The sequence below is a fragment of the Lepeophtheirus salmonis genome, chromosome 2, assembly GCF_016086655.4.
Source record: "Lepeophtheirus salmonis chromosome 2, UVic_Lsal_1.4, whole genome shotgun sequence".
NCBI lineage: Eukaryota > Metazoa > Arthropoda > Copepoda > Siphonostomatoida > Caligidae > Lepeophtheirus > Lepeophtheirus salmonis.
In genome coordinates, this window is record NC_052132.2 from 4430078 (window position 1) to 4443195 (window position 13118).

Below are 13118 nucleotides of genomic sequence, written 5' to 3' on the forward strand. Positions count from 1 at the left end.
CAAATCTACCTGAGACTTGTAATTAATATTTTTAGTATACCAACACAAATGTATTTATAATGATTTGAATCATTTTAAATTGATGGATATATTTTTCTACTCAGTTATCCAATATAATAGAATCTATATTTTCTAAAAATATGAAACAACGTTTTGTTAGTTATATACCCCGAAATTGGGAAACATTTTCATTAAGCCCAAAAAATAAATAAATTAGGGAAAATTATTCATTTAAAAAATAAAGTATGTTTTATATAAGTTGCTATGTCTATAAGAGTTGCAACTTTCATATCCACATAGTAGAAGTTGCAATTTATTCATCTGAAAATGCAGGATTTAATCGCAACATGCGTCAGCCTAATGACCAGCTATTAATAAATACTGTAATTTATTTTAATCAATAAAAATTACGCATTGATATTGATGATGTATTTACGAGTAAAATATCTGTGAGCGTTTGAACTTTATAAAGTGCAGCAGGATACTTTTATTTTAGTAATTTGTATTAAAATAGTCCACACGATCAAAATTTTAGTTATTTCATTATCGTCGATCCAAGTACTGTAAATACTTTGTTTAAAATTATCCATATCATTTTTTGGTTGCAACTTGTTATTATTTGCTTTTACGAGTTACAACTGTGCACAAAATATTTAAAAGTAAAGTAATTTTGTGCGCATAAAGAGGTTTTTCCATAATGAATTTTGTACGAAAGAGATAATTAATTGGTAACTAACCATATCTAGGAGTAAAAATATTTGACTTCTTATGGATTGACTAATGAACAAGGTTTTAAACGATAGATTTAGTGTGCTTTTGAGTGCTTATTTATTCTGATGTTATGTTATTGAAAATATCTACAATATTCCCCAACCCCTATAATTTACAATTAAGAGTGAAGCTATGGCAAGTGCCTTCAATGCTTCCCCCCATAAATTTGGAACAAAATTGTTACGACTTAATCTTTATTGAAGGTTGAATAATTGTGTTATACTTATTACAACGAGGGGCTTTCATTTATTTTGGGAAGGGGGGTGTTAGGTAAGCGGAAAAATTATCAAAATGGTATATTCTTTCATTAATTTTTTTGATCGCAAATTATATTTTACATACATCACGGCGTTACCTCGCTAACACAAAAATATACTATGTATTCTGCTGTCAGCTGTCAATATTTCTGTTTTCTTTTTTTTCTCGTAGTCAATGTTCTGAATATTGATTGGTTGAATTAGAACTAGCTGTTCCAATCTGTGAACAATTCACAACAGTCATTGAACAATTATGACATAGTTGGGAGTAATTGTATAACTGCTAATAAAATTAGGTCTTTTTCTGTTTCTTTTTGGTGGGTGGTTGTGTTACATAATAAAGGTAAGGGCATAGTACTATATCACGTTGTTATCTCTCAACCTTTCCGTCAAAAAGAAAAAGTGCCCAAAGTCAGTTGGTTCTCTTCGTTTATTAGTAGAGAATTATTCATAGCTGAACCAGAGCTTTTTCGAGCTCAATTCATCAACATTCAAAACACTACTAATATGTGGGTGAGAAGTAAACAATCGACAGCTGAAAATACATATATAGTACATTTTGATGTTTGTGATACAACACCGTGATGTGTACGTATAGCAGCTCCCTTGTTAGTTCATTTTATTTTTTGAATAAATAACCTAAATTAGTTTAAAAAGACATTCATAAAATTCCATATTTTTCTTGGTGTAGAAGAAGAAGAAAAGAAAGAAAAAAATGAATATAATTCTGACATTGTTTTGTTCGTCATCATCATGAGTTGTTTTTTTTTTCTCAACCTTTCAATGGTATATTCAAGGAGAGAGAAATATGCTGTACTCTGTTTTTATTTTGTTCCCTCACTCTATGAATAGTGATTTTTTTCTTTTTCTTATTATACGACTACATATATTATTCTGTTATCTTGATGAAAGAATCTTTTTATTTATTTATGAAAAAAATTCAACGTAGATGAATTGATAACAATATTTAGTTAAATACTTGAGAGAAAAAGAAGATAAATTATATTTATTATTATCCAAATAACCATTTGTTATGGATCTATGGAATCCTTATTTCAACACATTTTTCTTCTCCCTTTGCTACGAGAGAAAGAAAAACATTCCTAAGGCTCTGGAGGTCTCTGTAAGAGGTATTTTATAAGGGTAAATAAAAAGTTTAGAGCGTTTTTTGCTAGATGTCTTTAGTGAGCTATATCTCAGGATTCATACATTTGTGCATAAAAAGCTTACAGCATACTTACAGGTTGAGCGTTCACTTAAAAAAAGTTCATATATAGTTTTGTGTATGGTGAAGCCAGTTGTGTGTTACATTCTTCCAAAATGAAGTAAAGAAAGAAAAAAAATCGATACATTTTTCAGTATTATTACGACCAAGGTGAAAAGGTGAAGCAGCCCCCCAAGGATCCAATTCAGAATTGTATGCAACAGCAAGGCAGTGGTTCCAAGAATTCCGTTCTGGTAATATAGACGTCAAAAATGTCGACAAAATAATGGAAACCGTCGATTTGGACCGGCATGTTTGACTTATTCAATTGCCTAAGAACTGAAGATTAGTGAGAAAATTGGCTGGAACCATCTAAATCGTGTAATCCAAACGATGTTAGTTTTATTGCCAATTTAAAGTAAAAAAAACAACGCTCTGAACTTTTTACTTCACCTATTAGTAACATACAAATGTTGTCCGTCAACAACAAAGCAAAATAGAATGATTTCCCTCAAAAATTAAGTCTGGATTAGTACATTTGTATTTTTTTAACTCATTATCTGTTTATAAAATAATCTGATTCATCATTTGGGAATGCTGGGGCTGTGACTAGGATATGTGACCATTCAACATAAACGCAAGCACGAATGATTTTGTTACAAATTGAGTCTGGATTACATTTGCATTCTTAGACGAATTATCCTCCATTTCCATGAACAAAATGTTTTTATTAAGCCTTATTGCATTTAAAGTAGACAAAATTGATTGTCACAATAAATAAAAAAATGAAAAAATTGATAGATTTTTTTAAAAGGCCATATCAGGACCAAAATAAGTATCTTAAATAGGTACAATAAAATTTTTAAACTATAGTTTATATTCTTGCGCATTTCATATACTCATCTTGCAAGTTTGAAAACAAAGAATATAATTGACTCAAATATATTTATGAAATATTAGTTGGTATGAATAAAGGATGTAAATTTTTTTTTTATTTTCTTGATTTTGTTTCAAGAAATTTAGTAAATTTGTGATAGAATGACATATTTTTATATATATGACAACATAGCTTTATAATTATGGGAGAAAAAAATCCGAAAACAATGAATTATTTCTAATAAATTTAAAATGTTAAAAGAAAAAAAAAACAATAATCACAACATAATTTATTTTTTGATCGCAGATATTACCTTTTACGCAAAATATTCCAGTTTTGACAACAAATTTATATTCAAGGGGATGTAATCCACTCGAATGTATTTTTATATTTAATATGAGAATATTACTTTTTAATTATGATAGAAAAAAAATCCAACAATAAGGAATTATTTCGAATAAGGTTGAAAAAAGTAAAAAAATCCAGCATTTTTGGGATGTGAGCTTGATTCTGAGCACAAATTTGCATTCACTTAAGACAGTAGGTGGTTGAGCCGCGCATTTCTTTACTTATTTTTTATAGTATAAATTACTTTGATTTACTAACTCCAGACCAGAAACAAATTTAACGCGTGTGTTAATGGCGGACTCTATATGCATTTATGAAGTAAAATTAATTTCAGGGTCGTTCAAGTAAATCTGGACTACCTGTAACTGCATCCTAATCGATAGGGGAAGCAAGTAGAGGTTTGAAATTTTATTTACAAGTTCTAATACTAAATATAGTCTTATATATCCCCTTCTCCTTCAGCCGTTGTAGATTTCGCAGGCTGTGCTCTTTGGATATGTGAGAATATTCTTAATGCACGCTGGGATGTGTCCTGCACAAGAAATTCTATGATGGCGTTCCTCCGGGTCTTCTCCATCGTAAATATTAGTGTTGGGGTTCGGTCTGAAAATCCTAGACCGGTCTGAGACCGTTGTATTTCTTGTTGGACCCACTCTCAACACTAGTATATACTTGGTTTGAATTAAAAGTTGCACAACTAAATTAAAGCCTCGGCTCAACCCCTCACTTTAGAATTGAAATAAACGAATTTAATACTTTACTTATTGTTTAGGATGTAGTTACAGAAGGTCCAGATTTACCTTCAACGACCCGGTATATTTTTATTCTAGATTGTTTTAGTATTGATGCACCTTATATGTACATATCTTAAATATCATAATATTATTGTGTGGCGTAAGGTTCGTTTTATTACCATTTTGATAGAAGAAGGACCATATTAGGAAGTTAAAAAGAAAATATTTTTTTCGTCAATGCAGTTTCTATATATTCTTTTTCTCTTCTATGAATAGACATAGATAGTAGATACATATCTAAATTATAAATATTTCAAATATGGTTCGATGATTACAACATATTGTACTGTTTTTATGATAGTACATATATAAATCATATTCTTCTTCTCCAAAGAACATCATACTAAAAGAAAATAAACAATTTTTATACTTTATTGTATTCTTTAAGAATTATTCATCAAGGATCATCATTTATCAAAATATCCTCTTGAGCAGGGCTATGTCTCCTCTTATAAAATTCACAAAGGGGGAAATCTACTGAAGAATGCAGATTTAATATATATATATATATGCAGGTGTGTATCCAGGATTAAATATATATTAGAGTGTTCACTATTTTTTAAAGTTGACCAAATTCAAAATTATCATGGATGTGTTTAGTTGTTGGTAATGACTGCCTCAATTATTTTTTCTGTACCATCAAAAACCGTTACCTTCCATCCGGTAAAAGTTCCAGCGTTCTGGAAGTATTTAAAAATGAAGTCAAATTAAAAAAGACAAAAATCTTATTATAAATAAGGCATAAGAAAAGAAAAACTTATTTAATAATTTTTTTGAGCTTGTTAGTAATTTTTTTGACTTTATTCTGTAGTCGGTTTTGTATGTCAAAACTGATGAAGTAACTATTGACAGCATACAAATATAAATAAATAGTTGGATCATTCCATGTCAAATGGACGAGGGCATGTCACCCGACCCTCTCAGATTTGGACGATTTTTGGCACAAAACCTCAAATGCATGAGTTAACTAAGTGTGCCGAAATTCAACACATAATTCTTAGGTGTTCATGAGATATAGATACTCGCCCATGTCCCTTTTTGGACCAAAATTTTGAACGTCGTTTTCATGTCTTTTTACGGGACTCTACTGTTTCTTGTATATTTCTTGATTCAAAAGAGATTACCTCTTGAAATTTAGTATTTGACAATTATAAAGTGTGAAAATTCCAAAAATGAAGTCAAAAATTTAATACTTAAATGTCTGATGACCTCAATTTTGATTTTAATAAATTAAAAAAAATGAAAAATTGAAATATACCGGCAAATACTTGATCGAAAATAAAAAAAATTGCCCAACTTTTACGATAATGAAACTTTGTCAATGTGTTGTACATATGAAGGGGTATCATTGTGCTAAAACTCAGTTTGGCTTTTTATCATAGCCCTCAGGGTGGGATTTTAAAGTTTCGATACTTTTCTAAGGAAATTTGGTTAATTTTACGTACGTGTTTATATCTTAAACGTATTTTATGATTTAAATAGACTTACAAATGAAAACCAAACTACAGTAATTCATAATATTGATTAGAAGTTGACAACTTAAAAGAAAATTTTTCAATCATAGAAAAACTGAATACATCAAATCGAAGAGAGAATATTCAATTATTGACACTGGTACCCCTTTCGTGGTCTGCTGAAAAGGTTATAAATACATTCTCGAATGTCACTAACTACATGGTCCGTAGGTCACGACAATTATTGAAGGAAAAAGGTATTTTGGCAGTTCCAAATGAAAGGAAAGGGAAACAGCTCGCAGTAACTACAATGGCACTAGTGAAAAATTTCTATTGCAACGATGAGTACAGTAGGATTATGCCAGGCAAAAACGATAAAGTCAGTATCTCAAAGAATGTATATGAGCAAAATGATTGATTCTTTGTAACTGGAAGGAACTTTATGCTGAATTCTGCACTAAGCGTCCTGATATATCTATTGGTTTCTCCAAATTTTGTAGGCTCTGTCCAAAATGGTGCATCTTGGTTAGTTCATCTGGGTCGCATTCTGTTTGTGTGTGTACATACCATCAAAACAAGAATTTGTTAGTTAATGCTGCAAAGATAGAGCAGAGTGTTTGTGATCTTACAAAAATGATAGTTTGAATTAGAGAGTCTCGCGAATGTATGATGCATCGATGTCAAAACTGCCCAGGTGTCGATCCATTGCGAATTTTTTTAGAAACCAAACTAATTGGTGATAATAAAGAGGAGGAGATCAACATAACTTTCAAACTTTGGACCTCAACTGATAGGGCTGAATTAATTACCCGAATAGAAACTGAAAAATACTTTATTGAAATTTTGATTGACCATCTAGATAAATTGGCAGTACAGTCTTATGTTGTGCGGTCTCAAGCAGGTCACCTCAGAAATGTGAAAGAAACCCTTAACATTGATGAGGTCATTGTTTCAGGTGTTTTTGCAGAGAACTACATATTCCTTGTACAGGACGAAATTCAGGGAATGCGTTGGAACAAGTCACATTGTACTTTACATCCCATTGTAGTTTACTACATTATAGAAGGAGAACTCAAAAGTGTTTCAATGTCTATAATTTCTCATGACCAAGCCCATGATGTAGATATGGTCCACGAATTGATGAGAGAGACGGTAAATTTTACAAAGTATTTCCTACTTAAAAACATTCAGTATCTCCATTACTATTCTGATGGATGTGCAGGTCAGTATAAGAACTGTAAACATTTTTTGAACCTTTGCCACCATTTTGATGACTTTGGTGTTAGATGTTCCTGGTCATTCTTTGCCACAAGTCACGGTAAGTCACCTTTTGATGGAGTTGGTGTAACTATGAAAAGACTGGCAGCAAGAGCTAGTCTGCAGCGACCATTACAAGATCAAATACTTGACCCAATTACTTTCTTCAACTTCTGTAGAGAGGAGATAACAGGATTCACGTCTGTTTATCTGGATAAGAGGGATGTGGATCAAGTGGACGAAAAAATGAAGAAGAGGTATAAGAATGCAAAGACCATTCTAGGTACAAGAAGCTTCCACTATTTTCAACCTATCTCTGGCAGTAAAATAGGTGTCAAGAGACTTTCAAAAGAATCTGAGTAGTGTATTGAGTTTGATTTCACTTGTCCCCCTCCAGTTGTGTCAGTCAAAATATCCCAATAAGCTGCTTGCACTTATGACAATAGAATTTGGATTGGTGTGGTTACGGATGAAGACAATGAAAATAAAGACGTAAAAATCAAGTTTCTCCATCCATGTTTTCCATCTTCCTATTATAATTGCCCTCCTAGATTGATGTTTGTTCGGTACCCCATACCCATGTTATATGTGCGATAAGAACACCAATACGAGCAAAAGAACGTCACTACCAAATCTCAAAAAATGACGAAGGTATAAACACATACGTAAAATTAACCAAATTTCCTTAGAAAAGTATCAAAACTTTGAAATCTCACCCTGAGGGCTATGATAAAAAAGCCAAACTGAGTTTTAGCACAATGATACCCCTTTATATGTACAACACATTGACAAAGTTTCATTATCGTAAAAGTTGGGCAATTTTTTTAATTCTCGATCAAGTATTTGCCGGTATATTTCAATTTTTCATTTTTTTTTATTAAAATCAAAATTAAGGTCATCAGACATTTGAATATTATATTTTTGACTTCATTTTTGGAATCTTCACACTTTATAATTGTCAAATACCCAATTTCAAGAGGTAATCTCTTTTGGATAAAAAAATATAGAAGAAACAGTAGAGTCCCGTAAAAAGACATGAAAACGACGTTCAAAATTTTGGTCCAAAAAGGGACATGGGCGAGTATCTATATCTCATGAACACCTTAGAATTATGTGTTGAATTTCGGCACACTTAGTTAACTCATGCATTTGAGCTTGTGTGCCAAAAATCATCCAAATCTGAGAGGGTCGGGTGACATTTTTTGTGTTTCTTGGTTGACCCAGTTATTGATTTTTTATTCATTCAGCTATTTATTTAATTAAATTTTTTCATGAACACGATAAGTGTGTCTTGTGCAAGAACCATAAAAATTACTAGTTTAACATTTTTATGTTTTTATTTGAAAATAAAAGTAGCTTTTATAATATAATCTTGAAACTTATGTGGAATGTTTTGTTTATGAGGAACTCTTGTCCAAAGTCAGTCTACGTTTTTGTGTTAGTTATGCCTTTGGCTGAGATGTACTCCTGTACGAAGTTTACAATAGTAATGTGCCGTTGATATGTTAGAAAGCAAGAATTTAGCTAAACATTACCCAATTTTTGTCTAATTCTGCCAATGGACATGTCCACGACCTCCATTGAAGTTCAAATAGTCAGAAATATCAAGTTTCCATCTCTTGAACCATATCTTTATTATTTTATAAAAACAAGTATAGTCATCCTTAATTTCAACTTTTAAAACAGGTAAAGACATTAATTTTTTTTTTTTGTATATCATTTTATTGATATCTAACTTTAGTTTGGAGATATGGAGGCAAAGAAGGAAATAGTTGCAGATTCAAGGAGCCAATTTGTCAATTTCAAAGATTATGGACAAAAAGAAGTGCAGTAGAACTTTTATTTATAAAGTCAAGGGTATGGTCAAGTCCGGAAATGGCCTTCAGAGAAAAATAGGTAATGGTGGACACAAAAGGAAGCGGACAGAACCTAAGTTGGCCGAGATCAAGGCAGAACCCATGGGAAACCCGAAATATCAATGACCGATCTGAGAAAGGCCACAGTGTTGACCAAGACGACTACAATTGATACAGTAAGGTACTTAGGGCTCAAAAGCTACAAGAGAAGGCATCGGCAGCTCATTACCCAGGCTATCATGGCAATGAGAGTGACCAAAGGAAAATTATTCATGAAATCGATATAGAAAAATTATGACTTTGTGCGTATCCCCAGTGATGAGAAGTTTTGGATTGTTGACCAGCCCAGAAATGCACAAAATAATTGTTATTTGGCTATAAGTCCCAAAGAGGTTCCCCTATCAATAGGACAAAGCAACTGGCTGATATCATGATGTTGGGCGTGGGGCATCTGATGACAAGACAATGCCTCAGTATGGGTTTCCCAAAGGATCGCAAAATAAACACAGAGGAGGATCTGAAGGTCATGAACGAAGTCGTAAAGCCTCGACTTGACCAAACCTATTGTGATGGAGTTTATGTTTGGCAACAAGATTCAGCACCTGCCCACAAGGCAGCTAAAACTCAAAATTGGTGTGAGATGAATTTGGACGATTTTTAGCCTAGGTTAATGTGGATGTCTTCTTGTCCAGATTATTCGACTTTGGACTATGGAATCTTGGGTAATGTGGAGACAAAGGTTTGCTTTACACATAATGCAAGTGTTGAAGTCTATAAGGCCCCTGTTGAAGATGTGTGGGCCAACATGTCAAATGAGTATCTAGCTTCAGGCCTAGGGTGGAGGCCATGGTTGCAGTCAATGAGGATGGTTTAGAAATTTAATTGTAAAAATTATATATCTCATTGAATAAAAATTTTTAACCTTCTACTCTTTACGGTTCTTGCATCAAACGTTCATATCAGTCACGTATACATTTGTTCACGATTTGTTCGACCGCACTCTATTATCCTCTTGAGAAAAAAAAAAATTAATAATTTGACGTGGCAAGGCAAGGAGTACTTTAGTCTCTAAAGTACTACCTGGCTGAGCTTTAGCTTTACACGCTCGTTTATAAATATGAGTTGACCTAAACGCCTGGTAGATTTCAATCATTTTTGAGTACAGTTTTTATACAAATCTATGGAGCGTCTACGTTGGTATTGTTGATGTTGGCCATTTTATATAACAATTACACTCTATCTAAAATATATCCCTCTAATGCCTAGTTTTAATATATCTGTTTCTAATTTTTATTAAAATAATTAAATTAATATAAAATCAGTTAAGCTTTGCTTTAAAAAAAAATGTGATGGAAATATAGGGAAAAATAAAATTAAACAAATTGGACAATAGTTGAACCTCAACAACCGTGTTCCGAATACATGTGGTCGGTGTAACAATTTTTTATTTATTACTATAACATTTATAAATATGAATAACGCATGTTTTCTCATACCTGGGACCGTATCGAACATTTCTAAGCGTGTATGATAATTGTACTGTAGAGCCTTACCCTTTAAACTCTCTAGTGAGGCTGTAACATCCGTAGACCTACAAGTCCTCTAACCAATGATTGTTATAGATAAGTAAAAAATATGATACGATGTAAAAAAGTTTAAAGGCCTTTAGAAGTAATTAAATAATGTCAGAATTGGATGTAGCATCGAAATTAGCATTAGAATTGGGAACTTTTATAAGAATCGGCACGGAAATCGGTATTAGGATTTTTAAATCGTCCCCTCACCACTACCATTTACAGTACAATAGTTCTCCCATTTGATCATTTATAAAAGACTATATTAACTCATAACGTCTGATTTTAGTCAATTTTAGATAATTTTTACTTTTACTATAAATTGTTGTATTACCACTTTGATATTAGTTAATTATTCTTGTTTTATTAGGTTAAAGTTGTACCAGAATAAATGGAAGCCCCCCCCCCCTTTACTCAAAGCCTCTGCGTACCCCAAAAGATGAGTTTTCCTACTATTAGTTTGAGACTACGTTATTACCCTCAAGGAGTTTTATGAATCACAGTGGCCTTCATTTATATACCAATACAAGCTTAGTTCTTAATTTTAGACACCCATGTATGTTAAGCATACTTTAGAGTAGAGCAACTGACAGAATGAACTCTATGTATTTCTGCAGCTTGATAATTGGACACACAGCTAACAACCCTTTTTGTAAAGAAACAAAGCCGAGAGTAGTGCTAAAAAAAACAGCACTTTTCTTGGACCGCCTTAGTGTTAATTTTATATTCCTTCGTCATATTTCGTCTCCTCTTGGTCACATTTAATTTTGTCAAGAACAGAAGAAAAAGGTTTATTGACGAAATTAACTATGAACCTGCTCTTTTATTAAGAAGGAGATCCATATTTGTCTTATCAATTGGATAAAAAAACCAATTTGATTTCATATCTTATTTTATGTACATATTTATTTTTTTAAATTGGATCAGCTGTTACACATAAAATATATACATGTATATGTATATGAACATAGAATACCTTTTTTGGAGTCCTCCTGGTGAACACATGGGACTTGATTTAAGGAATGAAATATACACTTATTAAATAACGTTTCAACTTCATAATTTTTTTTTTATAATTTAACCAAAGTTAGAACATTATCCTTTAGTATTCGTTACAAAAGTAAAAATTGGAGGGAAGTCTATAGAATTATTGCCTTCCGTATTCAACCCTCTAAGAATCCTTATTAGTTCAATGTATTTTAATAATAAATGTCAAGATGCAAGAACCATTCACAGTGACACCGTAGCCAATGTCTTCAAACACGTTATTTTCTTTTTCCAAATAAAAGAATCCCATACGCATATGTATAGTATAGAGACTGACTCATCGTTGAATCCTGTGTTCCCCTAATATTACCATTACAAACAATGGGGAACAAAAAAAAGTGTTTTTGAGCAAAAACATTGAATTTTAAGTTTTTCCCACAAATCCACGAACAAATTTTCTTTCTCCTTGCAAACATAAATACATTTATATATAATGTATATTTCAGTATATATATAGCAATAAAATAACTTAGGCAACACAATAGTTTACGACTATATGCATTCACCATGAAAGATGGGTTAAAAGATTTTCTCACGTTGACCTTTTCTATTCAAAAACTATAAGTCTACATAGCTATAAATATTTGCTGGGTCAAATGTTATAAAAATGTTTAAATAAGGGAAAAGTCAACTCTTTTATTATACATATAAATGATATTTATCATATTAATAATCCGGTAAAATAATTATTTGTTTGTTGAGTTAAATATCAATGCAAGGGAATGAGGCAAATTTTAAATACTTCTACCTATAAATTATGTAGTATATATATTAGGGCGAGACTGGTGGTTAAAAAATCTTAAATTTTGATAGTTAAAGCTTATTTTTTTAATATTGTGTATATATGCAAGATGGGCATACTCAAGGTCTTCAGACTTTTTAAAGCTCTTTTATACTAAGCATAATTGCTAGGTTGAAGAATCTGAATTAAAGTTAGCGAAGAATAAGTGTAGTTAAAATAAATCCATTATTTTTAATGGATTTTTTTATACATTAATGTTTATCTCCTTGGCAATCAACAGAGTTCATGCATTGACGGTAGAACTCGACGATTTCCAAAATTTTACCCACATTTTCGCCAATTGCCCTTCCAGAGTGTGGTGCATCTTTGACATCAAAATTACTGTAATAGAATTGACGAAACCAAGTTTAGGTAAGATTGTCTATTACAGTATCAGGTCCATAAATACTATTCCCTTTTTTATCAACCTAGATAGAGTTTTCACCTATATCTTAGAAAAACTGTAAAATATGGGATATTTTTTCTATGCTTGCTGGTGTCCATCTTTGACGGTCGCTCAAATAATATTGAGTCAAACTATCACAAAACTTACATATAAGTTTTTTAGTACGCAATTTTATTTTCTTACACCATCTATTGTAAACCCATGAAACTTCATGAAACCCATTTCATCAGCACTGGTTTCTAATTCATTGAATTGAAAGTGTTTGGTTTGTCATTATTTTTTTCTTGTTTTTAATTAGATCAGTGACTTTAGATACCTACATAGCAAGTGATCCATCAAAATCTAAAGATTTTGAATTTTAAACTTCAACAAGAGATAATTTATTAATTAACCATAGAATTTCAACAAAATATATACTATAAATAGAACTCTCCTAAACATTTATGTAGCCGCTCTGAGCGGCAATGATGGCTTCTAAATGGCGGTGGAAGG